The following is an 11,407-nucleotide window of genomic DNA, read 5'->3' as shown; positions in this document are numbered from 1 at the left end:
CCCTCTATCAGAACGGGAGTTGGGGGCCTTGAAAGAGTACATCTAGGAGAACCTCAGAAAAGGATTTATCCGGCCGTCCACATCTCCCGCGGGTGCCGTAATTTTCTTTGTCGAAAAGAAAGATCAGTCGCTGAGATCCTGTGTGGACTATCGGGAACTAAATAAAATCACCGTTAAGAATCGCTATCCTCTCCCCTTAGTCCCCGAATTATTCCAGAGACTAAAGGCGGCCTCCATCTTCATGAAATTGGAGTTCAGGGGAGCCTACAACTTGGTCCGTATCCGGGAAGGAGATGAGTGGAAGACGGCTTTCCGCACCCGATTTGGTACCTGGTTATGCCATTCGGGTTGTGCAATGCCCCAGCCACATTCCAACATTTTGTCAATGATATCTTCAAGGATTATCTGGATATCTTCATAATCTTTTACCTGGATGATATCCTAATCTTTTCACCATCCCTGGAAACACACCAAAGCCACGTTCAAAACGTATTGGAGCGACTTCGCCAGCACTGACTTTTTGCTAAAGCAGAAAAATGCAGCTTTGAGCAAGACAGCATCCAGTTCCTGGGGTTGGTCATCTCCACCTCAGGAATTGCAATGGACCCCCAGAAAATGTCTGCAATTCTGGAATGGACAGTCCCAACAGATAAGAAAGGGGTGCAACGCTTTATCGGTTTCTCAAACTTCTATAGAAAATTCATTAAGAATTTCTCAGGATTGGTGTCACCTATCACCCAACTTACCAAAACAGGAATACGATTCCACTGGATGCCGGAAGCGCAGGCAGCCTTCGAGACCTTGAAGAAACTATTCACGGCTGCTCCCATCTTAAACCATCCAGATGCATCCCGGCCATACATTCTGGAGGTTGACGCATCCGAAAATGCAGTCGGTGCTATTCTATCCCAAAGAGGAGGCGTAAAAGATCTCATGCACCAAGTCGCTTTTTTCTCCAGGAAACTCACGCCAGCGGAGAGAAATTATGACATCGGGGATCGGGAACTCCTGGCAATTAAAGCCGCGCTTGAGGAGTGGAGATACCTCCTGGAAGGAGCCCTGCATCCAGTTCTGGTCTATACCGACCACAAAAACTTGGAGTACCTTAGAGCGGCTAAGCGCCTTAGACCTCGGCAAGCTAGATGGGTGCTGTTCTTCTCTAGGTTCTCCTTTCACATAACCTACCGGCCTAGCTCCTAAAACACAAAGCCCGATGCCCTGTCAAGAATGTTTGAAGACTCCAAGGAAGTTCCTAAACCCGATACCATCCTGCCAGCCGGTAACTTCCTGCTTTTGCAGTCTGAGCTCTTGTCCAAGTTACAGGCCGCAGGGAGCCCCTGACCCACCTGGGGTCTCGGTCCAAAACAAGGAAGGGTTGCTATGGAAGGAGGAACAGATCGTGGTTCCCAAAGAGGCTCGAACTCTGGTCTTGGGATACTGTCACGATCACCCGCTAGCAGGACACTTCGGGATAAGCAAGACATTAGAGCTGACCCAGCGCATGTTTTGGTGGCCCAATATGGCCAAGGACTGTGAAGTATACGTCAAAACCTGCACCATATGCAACAGGGGTAAGCCAACATGGAGCAAAGCTTGGGGCCTACTATGACCCTTACCAGTGCCCGACAGACCTTGGAGTATGGTGTCGATGGATTTTATCGTAGATCTGCTACCTTCTCAAGACCACACTACCATATTCGTGGTGGTTGACTGCCTATCTAAGATGGCTAATTTCCTACCGCTCAAGAACACACCCTCTGCTCCTGAGACCACCCAGATTTTCATCAAAGAAGTGGTAAGACTCCATGGAGTCCCTAGAAACATAGTATCAGACCGGGGGGTCCAATTCACATTTTGAAAGATTTTGGAGAGCCCTATGCGAAATACTAGAGATCAAGTTGTCATTTTCCTCAGCATACCACCCGCAGACAAATGGGCAGACGGAGCGAACCAACCAGACGCTAGAACAATACCTCAGGTGCTATACCTCTTTCCTACAGGACGACTGGTTGGCACTCTAACCTTTAGCAGAGTTTGCATACAACAACGCAAATCACTCCGCCACCAAACAATCTCCATTCTACGCCAACTATGGGTTCCACCCCACCTTCCTTCCGGAATTGATTCCAGAAAACCCAGTGCCAGCAACACGGGACACCGTGAATTTCTTTACGACTAACAACAAATTATTACAAGAAGCAGTAACAAAGGCTCAGGAGGATAATAAAAGAGCATTCGATAAAAGAAAAAGGGGGGAATTGGCCATACAACCAGGAGATCAGGTATGGTTAGCAACAACCAACCTGAGAATGGTCTGTCCATCAAAAAAGTTGGCACCCAAATTCATAGGCCCGTTTTCGGTGAAAAGAAAGATTAACGAGGTAGCCTTCGAATTGGCACTACCCGAATCCTTTCATATACACCCAGTATTCCACGTGTCTCTATTGAAACCTGCAACTCCTGATCCGTTCCCGGATCGCAGATCAAGCCCTCCAGTAGCCTTGGACATTGACGGAGAAGAAGAGTTCAAGGTAGAGGCAATCTTGGATTGTAGGAAGAGAGGAGGTCAAGTTCAATACCTGATTAAATGGAAAGGCTACGGCCCGGAGGAAAATTCATGGGAACCAGCCCAGAATGTTCACGCTCCCAGATTAATCCGTGAGTTTCAGCGCAACCATCCACAAAGGAGATGTCGTTTTGGCATCCGGAGGCTGCCCGTAGTGGGGGGGCAATGTCAGGGATCCCGGCGCCTCGGCGGTGCGCGCATGCGCAGAGCGCCGACTCGTCCGATCCAGCAAGCACTGAATCCTAGGCGATCGCAGCGGCGGCCGCACATGCGCACTAGCGATCGCGGCCGCACCAATGAGAGCACAGGGCGGCCTATTTAAACCTGCCCTGTGCATCACCAAATCACCTTCTGGTCTTGTCCTGTTCCTGAGTTCCTGATTACTCCTGTGTTCCTGATACCTTGTTGCCGACCCAAGCCTGTCCTGATACTGCTGCCTTCTCCTGCTCTGACCCCTGGCTACGTCCTGACTATTCTCTACCTGTTCCTGATTGCCTGATATCCCGTTACTGAACCCGGCTTGTGACCTGTTATTCTTCTGCCTGCCGCTCTGCACTGTCTGCTCCGCTGTTACTGACCCGGCCTGTCTGACCACGCATACCTCTTCACGTCTGGCTCTCACCTGCTCTACGCCATTGGCTTCCACCTCTACCACAGCTGGTGTTCCTCGGGGGTCGCGATCTGGTCTCAGGCTGCTTCAAGTCCATCCCCACCATCAGGGGCTCTGGTGAACCAGCAGACTGAGGCTTAGACTCCGCGCCCTGGGGGATTCCGGCCAGTGGGATGCTAGAGGCTACCGCCAGTCGGTTGCTGACATGGTGCCTCTGTAGTCCCACGGACATCAAGGTGTAGAGTCCTCCAGAGTCCTGCAACTGTGCATAAACCTTCTATTCGGCCACCACTAACCAATGCTCACAAGCAGAAACGGCTGCGTTGGGCAGAAAAATACATGAAGACTCATTTCCAAACAGTCCTGTTCACTGATGAGTGCCGTGCAACCCTGGATGGTCCAGATGGATGGAGTTGTGGATGGTTGGTGGACGGCCACCCTGTTCCAACAAGGCTGCGATGTCAGCAATGCCGTGGTGGAGTCATATTTTTGGCTGGAATCATGGGAACAGAGCGGGTCGGCCCCTTTAGTGTCCCCAAAGGTGCAAAGATGACCTCTGCAAAGTATGTGGAGTTTATGACTGACCACTTTCTTCCCTGGTACAGAAGGAAGAACTATGCTTTCCGTAATAAAATCATCTTCATGCATGACAATGCACCATCTCATGCTGCAAAGAATAACTCTGCATCAATGGCTGCTATGGGGATAAAAGGAGAGAAAGTCATGGTGTGGCCTCCATCCTCCCCTGACCTCAATCCTATTGAGAACCTTTGGAGCATCCTCAAGCAAAAGATCTATGAGGGTGGGAGGCAGTTTACATCCAAACAGCAGCTCTGGGAGGATATTCTGACATCTTGCAAACAAATTCAAGCAGAAACTGTCCGAAAACTCCCAAGTTCAATGGATGCCAGACTTGTGATCTGCTATCAGATAAGGGCTCCTATGTTACAATGTAACGTGACCGCTTCAAATGTTTACAAAGTTACAATGTTGGGAAAAGTTTGATTGAAAAGCTTTTGATTTCAGTAAATCTGCTGCAAACACAACAAATGACAATTTTCAGTTCTTTACAACCTAGAAAGTGTTTGGAAACTTCCTGTGCGGAATAATCCGGAACACAAATCCTGTTATCATTAGGAGGTTTGTTCAATAAAATGTGAATTGTCCTCTTCATAGCTGATAACCTGAGAATTCTGCCGACTGTTATTTACATCAATTATTGAGGGAAATGAGGAAATATCATTTGCAGAATCATTTGGAACACGGTGTAGTCTCTGCTCTCCATACTGCACCCTCTGTATTCATCAGTTATTTTCATGTTCCTCATTATGAGACCAACCCAGGAAATCCCAGTGTGAGATGTACGAAATGCTACATCCTGTACATGAAACACTTTCCTGTTTTCGGACATTTTACAGCTGGTTCCAACCAGTCAAACAGGTTCTCCGTCTCCATCTTATACACACGGCCACCAGCATGGGATCTCCTCCACTTCAGACCACATAGGTAAGTCAGGTTCCTATTCCTTAATAATATAATAGCAGGGTGTAGTGCTTAAACATCATCATCATATGATATGTCAAGCCTAATAAACAGCTTCTAAATATAATAAAACATCAATATATTAAAATAACAATCCTAAAAAACAAGTGAGAAAGTGACATAGTGCAAATACATACATAAAAGTGTATTGCGTCACTAATCAGTGACCCGCCATGTGCACGGTGTCAGGTATAGTCTGTGGAATCGACATCAGCCGTCCCTGGATGGCTCACCTCCTCTGTAGATAGTGGGAGCTCAAAGGAGCTCAGGAAAAAAGGAGGTCCATAGCGTGATACCGTATGAACAGAGGGGGCTTTATTAGCCAGATAAATGAATGAACAGAAATCACTGACCAGTATGGGGATCCAAGATGGCTGCCGGGACCGGTATGGTGTCAGCAGTGTGGCATCCTAGTGCTGTAGACCCGATCCCTTTAGCAGGCCATAGACAGGTCATTTATCGGCTGAATTGTCGGTCGATAAACAAAATAATTGGTCGTTGTCGCCATGGATGCTGCCACCAATGGTCACGAAAGAATGGGACAAGAAACCAGAGACAGAGGAGCACACCATACAATGTGACAGCAATGCAAATACTTTATATTTTTTTGGATACAAATGGATACATTTGTTGCAACCGCAAGACTTTATCATATAAAATATAATCGCGGACTGGACTTCCAGTTCATAGGAAGGATTCAGGTGTCTCCCATTCCGATGATCCATTCACTTTAGCAGAATAAAATGTCCTCTTCTAGATGTGACAGTCTGCAATGTTCTACTTCTTCTTTCTTCCTTTTCTTCTTTTTCTTCTTTTTCCCATTATTGCCAGGAAAATCGTCCGATTGTCCAAATCGGCCACAACTTTTCCAACATGACCAATAAAAAAACTGTGCAAAAACCCACAATAAATGGCCGACCAATTAACCCACTAACAGTGCAAAAATCGGCCGATTTTTGACCCCTCTATGGCCGGCATTTGTCTCTCTGTCTGTAAGCTTGATGAAGAGGGTCACCACGTTCTCCAAATGTTGGAGGAACTAAACTGCTGATCTAGGATTTCAGTAAATCCGGCATCACAATCTACTTCTCAGTGTTGGTTTCCTCCTCATTGCCGGCCATCATTTGGGCCTCAGAATGGCTCCGGTATTCCCTCCCAGGAAGGACATTCAGGCCGATCTCCCACCATGTTCCTCTGATGTGTCCGAGACAGAATAACAGGAGAGACACCAGGAGAACCCGCTGGGACCTGACACTCCGAGAACCAGAGTTATGGTGGAGTATAGACCCAGAAATGTCATCAGAATGCTGATACTCCTTCCTGGAGCCATTGCTTTGGCTCCACTTGTACTTCTACTTCCTCCGGGTTGAGGGGATAGAGGAGCAAGAGGGTATGAAGCTGGGTCCTGACACTCCGAGAATTCAGGGTTATGGTGGAGCAGAGACCCTTCCTGACCAATCTCCTCCCCGGGGCCTTTGTACTGCCTCCACTTGTACTTCTATTTCCTTCACATTGAGGAGATGGAGAATCAAGTGGAGGGTATGAACAGGGAAGATGTTACAAACAACAGGGCCCAATACAACCAATCTGATAGGGCCCCTCCCTAAAAAAAAAGTCTAATATGATTTAGTTAGGAATGAACACAGTGAGTGCTCAGTAGTGATCAATCATTCTGTTCATTCAGGTAAATAAGGGGCTGGTAAATGTGACATATTTAGAGGACCCTTCATCTTGAAGCATCCTATTGTGTACTCATAGCTGTGGGAGGGAAGCTGGAAGTACTGCAGCGGTGGGGGGCTCTGGGCAGCAAAGGGAAACATATGGTGCACAGGGAAGGTGATGGGTGTGGTGGAGGGGCAAAGGTGGAGGGGCAATTACTGGAACTGATCCCTTGTATAGCTCTATCTGCAGCAGCTGAAATCTGGCCAGAGAGAGGAGAAGAAGCCGACTTTCAGCTGCTGCAGATAGAGCCGTACAAGGGATCAGTTCCAGCAATTGCTGCCCCACCGTGCCGGTCATCTGATTCATTCCTGTACATACAGATCACTATCATACCTCCCATACTCCTCTCCTGTACATACAGATCACTATCATACCTCCCATACTCCTCTCCTGTACATACAGATCACTATCATACCTCCCATACTCATCTCCTGTACATACCGATCACTATCATACCTCCCATACTCCTCTCCTGTACATACCGATCACTGTCATACCTCCGTACTCCTCTCCTGTACATACCGATCACTGTCATACCTCCGTAATCCTCTCCTGTACATACAGATCACTGTCATACCTCCCATACTCCTCTCCTGTACATACCGATCACTGTCATACCTCCGTACTCCTCTCCTGTACATACCCATCACTGTCATACCTCCGTAATCCTCTCCTGTACATACCGATCACTGTCATACCCCCCATACTCCTCTCCTGTACATACCGATCACTGTCATACCTCCACACTCCTCTCCTGTACATACCCATCACTGTCATATCTCCACACTCCTCTCCTGTACATACCGATCACTGTCATACCTCCACACTCCTCTCCTGTACATACCGATCACTGTCATTCCTCCGTACTCCTCTCCTGTACATACCCATCACTGTCATACCTCCCATACTCCTCTCCTGTACATACCGATCACTGTCATACCCTCCACACTCCTCTCCTGTACATACCGATCACTGTCATACCTCCATACTCCTCTCCTGTACATACCCATCACTGTCATACCTCCACACTCCTCTCCTGTACATACCGATCACTGTCATACCTCCGTACTCCTCTCCTGTACATACCGATCACTGTCATACCTCCACACTCCTCTCCTGTACATACCCATCACTATCATACCTCCCATACTCCTCTCCTGTACATACCGATCACTGTCATACCTCCGTAATCCTCTCCTGTACATACCGATCACTGTCATACCTCCGTACTCCTCTCCTGTACATACAGATCACTGTCATACCTCCCATACTCCTCTCCTGTACATACCGATCACTGTCATACCTCCGTACTCCTCTCCTGTATATACCGATCACTGTCATACCTCCGTAATCCTCTCCTGTACATACCGATCACTGTCATACCCCCCATACTCCTCTCCTGTACATACCGATCACTGTCATACCTCCACACTCCTCTCCTGTACATACCCATCACTGTCATATCTCCACACTCCTCTCCTGTACATACCGATCACTGTCATACCTCCACACTCCTCTCCTGTACATACCGATCACTGTCATTCCTCCGTACTCCTCTCCTGTACATACCCATCACTGTCATACCTCCGTACTCCTCTCCTGTACATACCCATCACTGTCATACCTCCGTATTCCTCTCCTGTACATACCCATCACTGTCATACCTCCCATACTCCTCTCCTGTACATACCGATCACTGTCATACCCTCCACACTCCTCTCCTGTACATACCGATCACTGTCATACCTCCGTACTCCTCTCCTGTACATACCCATCACTGTCATACCTCCACACTCCTCTCCTGTACATACCGATCACTGTCATACCTCCGTACTCCTCTCCTGTACATACCGATCACTGTCATACCTCCACACTCCTCTCCTGTACATACCCATCACTGTCATACCCTCCACACTCCTCTCCTGTACATACCCATCACTGTCATACCTCCACACTCCTCTCCTGTACATACAGATCACTGTCATACCTCCGTACTCCTCTCCTGTACATACCCATCACTGTCATACCTCCACACTCCTCTCCTGTACATACCCATCACTGTCATACCTCCGTACTCCTCTCCTGTACATACCGATCACTGTCATACCTCCGTACTCCTCTCCTGTACATACCCATCACTGTCATACCTCCACACTCCTCTCCTGTACATACCGATCACTGTCATACCTCCGTACTCCTCTCCTGTACATACCCATCACTGTCATACCTCCACACTCCTCTCCTGTACATACAGATCACTGTCATACCTCCGTACTCCTCTCCTGTACATACAGATCACTGTCATACCTCCCATACTCCTCTCCTGTACATACCGATCACTGTCATACCTCCGTACTCCTCTCCTGTACATACCGATCACTGTCATACCTCCGTACTCCTCTCCTGTACATACCCATCACTGTCATACCTCCGTACTCCTCTCCTGTACATACCCATCACTGTCATACCTCCCACACTCCTCTCCTGTACATACCAATCACTGTCATACCTCCACACTCCTTTCCTGTACATACCGATCACTGTCATACCTCCACACTCCTTTCCTGTACATACCGATCACTGTCATACCTCCGTACTCCTCTCCTGTACATACCGATCACTGTCATACCTCCACACGCCTCTCCTGTACATACCGATCACTGTCATACCTCCACACGCCTCTCCTGTACATACCGATCACTGTCATACCTCCACACTCCTCTCCTGTACATACCGATCACTGTCATACCTCCACACTCCTCTCCTGTACATACCCATCACTGTCACACCTCCGTACTCCTCTCCTGTACATACCCATCACTGTCATACCTCCACACTCCTCTCCTCTACGCACCGATCACTGTCATACCCCCCGCACTCCTCTCCTGTACGCACCGATCACTCTCATACCCCCGCACTCCTCTCCTGTACGCACCGATCACTGTCATACCCCCCGCACTCCTCTCCTGTACGCACCGATCACTGTCATACCTCCGCACTCCTCTCCTGTACGTACCGATCACTGTCATACCTCTCACACTCCTCTCCTGTACATACCCATCACTGTCATACCTCCACACTTCTCTCCTGTACATACCCATCACTGTCATACCTCCACACTCCTCTCCTGTACATACCCATCACTGTCATACCTCCGCACTCCTCTCCTGTACACACCGATCACTGTCATACCTCTCACACTCCTCTCCTGTACGTACCGATCACTGTCATACCTCTCACACTGCTCTCCTGTACATACCCATCACTGTCATACCTCCACACTTCTCTCCTGTACATACCCATCACTGTCACACCCCCCACACGCCTCTCCTTTACATACCGATCACTATCACACCTCCGCACTCCTCTCCTGTACATACCGATCACTGTCATACCTCCGTACACCTCTCCTGTACATACCCATCACTGTCATACCTCCGTACTCCTCTCCTGTACATAACCATCACTGTCATACCTCCACACTCCTCTCCTGTACATACCAATCACTGTCACACCTCCACACTCCTCTCCTGTACATACCGATCACTGTCACACCTCCGCACTCCTCTCCTGTACATACCGATCACTGTAATACCTCCACACTCCTCTCCTGTACATACCGATCACTGTCATAGCTCAACACTCCTCTCCTGTACATACCCATCACTGTCATACCTCCGTACTCCTCTCCTGAACATACCGATCACTGTCATACCTCCACTCTCCTCTCCTCTACATACCGATCACTGTCATACCTCCGTACTCCTCTCCTGTACATACCGATCACTGTCATACCCTCCACACTCCTCTCCTGTACATACCCATCACTGTCATACCCTCCACACTCCTCTCCTGTACATACCGATCACTGTCATACCTCCACACTCCTCTCCTGTACATACCGATCACTGTCATACCTCCACGCTCCTCTCCTGTACATACCCATCACTGTCATACCCCCCCACACTCCTCTCCTGTACATACCGATCACTGTCATACCTCCCACACTCCTCTCCTGTACATACCGATCACTGTCATACCTCCACACTCCTCTCCTGTACATACCGATCACTGTCATACCCCCCACACTCCTCTCCTGTACATACCGATCACTGTCATACCTGCACATCCTCTCCTGTACATACCCATCACTGTCACACCTCCGTACTCCTCTCCTGTACATACCGATCACTGTCATACCTCCACATTCCTCTCCTGTACATACCCATCACTGTCATACCTCCGTACTCCTCTCCTGTACATACCGATCACTTTCATACCTCCACACTCCTCTCCTGTACCTACAGATCACTGTCAAACCTCCGTACTCCTCTCCTGTACATACCGATCACTGTCATACCCTCCGTACTCCTCTCCTGTACATACCCATCACTGTCATACCTCCGCACTCCTCTCCTGTACATATCGATCACTGTCATACCTCCATACTCCTCTCCTGTACATACCCATCACTGTCATACTTCCACACTCCTCTCCTGTACATACCGATCACTGTCATACCTCCGTACTCCTCTCCTGTACATACCCATCACTGTCATACCTCCACACTCCTCTCCTGTACATACCCATCACTGTCATACCTCCATACTCCTCTCCTGTACATACCCATCACTGTCATACTTCCACACTCCTCTCCTGTACGTACCGATCACTGTCATACCCCCCACACTCCTCTCCTGTACATACTGATCACTGTCATACCTCCGTACTCCTCTCCTGTACATACTGATCACTGTCATACCTCCGTACTCCTCTCCTGTACATACCCATCACTGTCATACCTCCACACTCCTCTCCTGTACATACCGATCACTGTCATACCTCCGTACTCCTCTCCTGTACATACCGATCACTGTCATACCTCCACACTCCTCTCCTGTACATACCCATCACTGTCATACCCTCCACACTCCTCTCCTGTACATACCCATCACTGTCATACCTCC

The sequence above is a fragment of the Staurois parvus genome, unplaced genomic scaffold, assembly GCF_062004578.1.
Source record: "Staurois parvus isolate SC_StPar_1 unplaced genomic scaffold, SC_StPar_1.0 ptg000551l, whole genome shotgun sequence".
In the NCBI taxonomy this organism is placed as follows: domain Eukaryota; kingdom Metazoa; phylum Chordata; class Amphibia; order Anura; family Ranidae; genus Staurois; species Staurois parvus.
The sequence above is the reverse complement of the archived record's forward strand: the minus strand, read 5'-3'. Positions refer to the sequence as shown.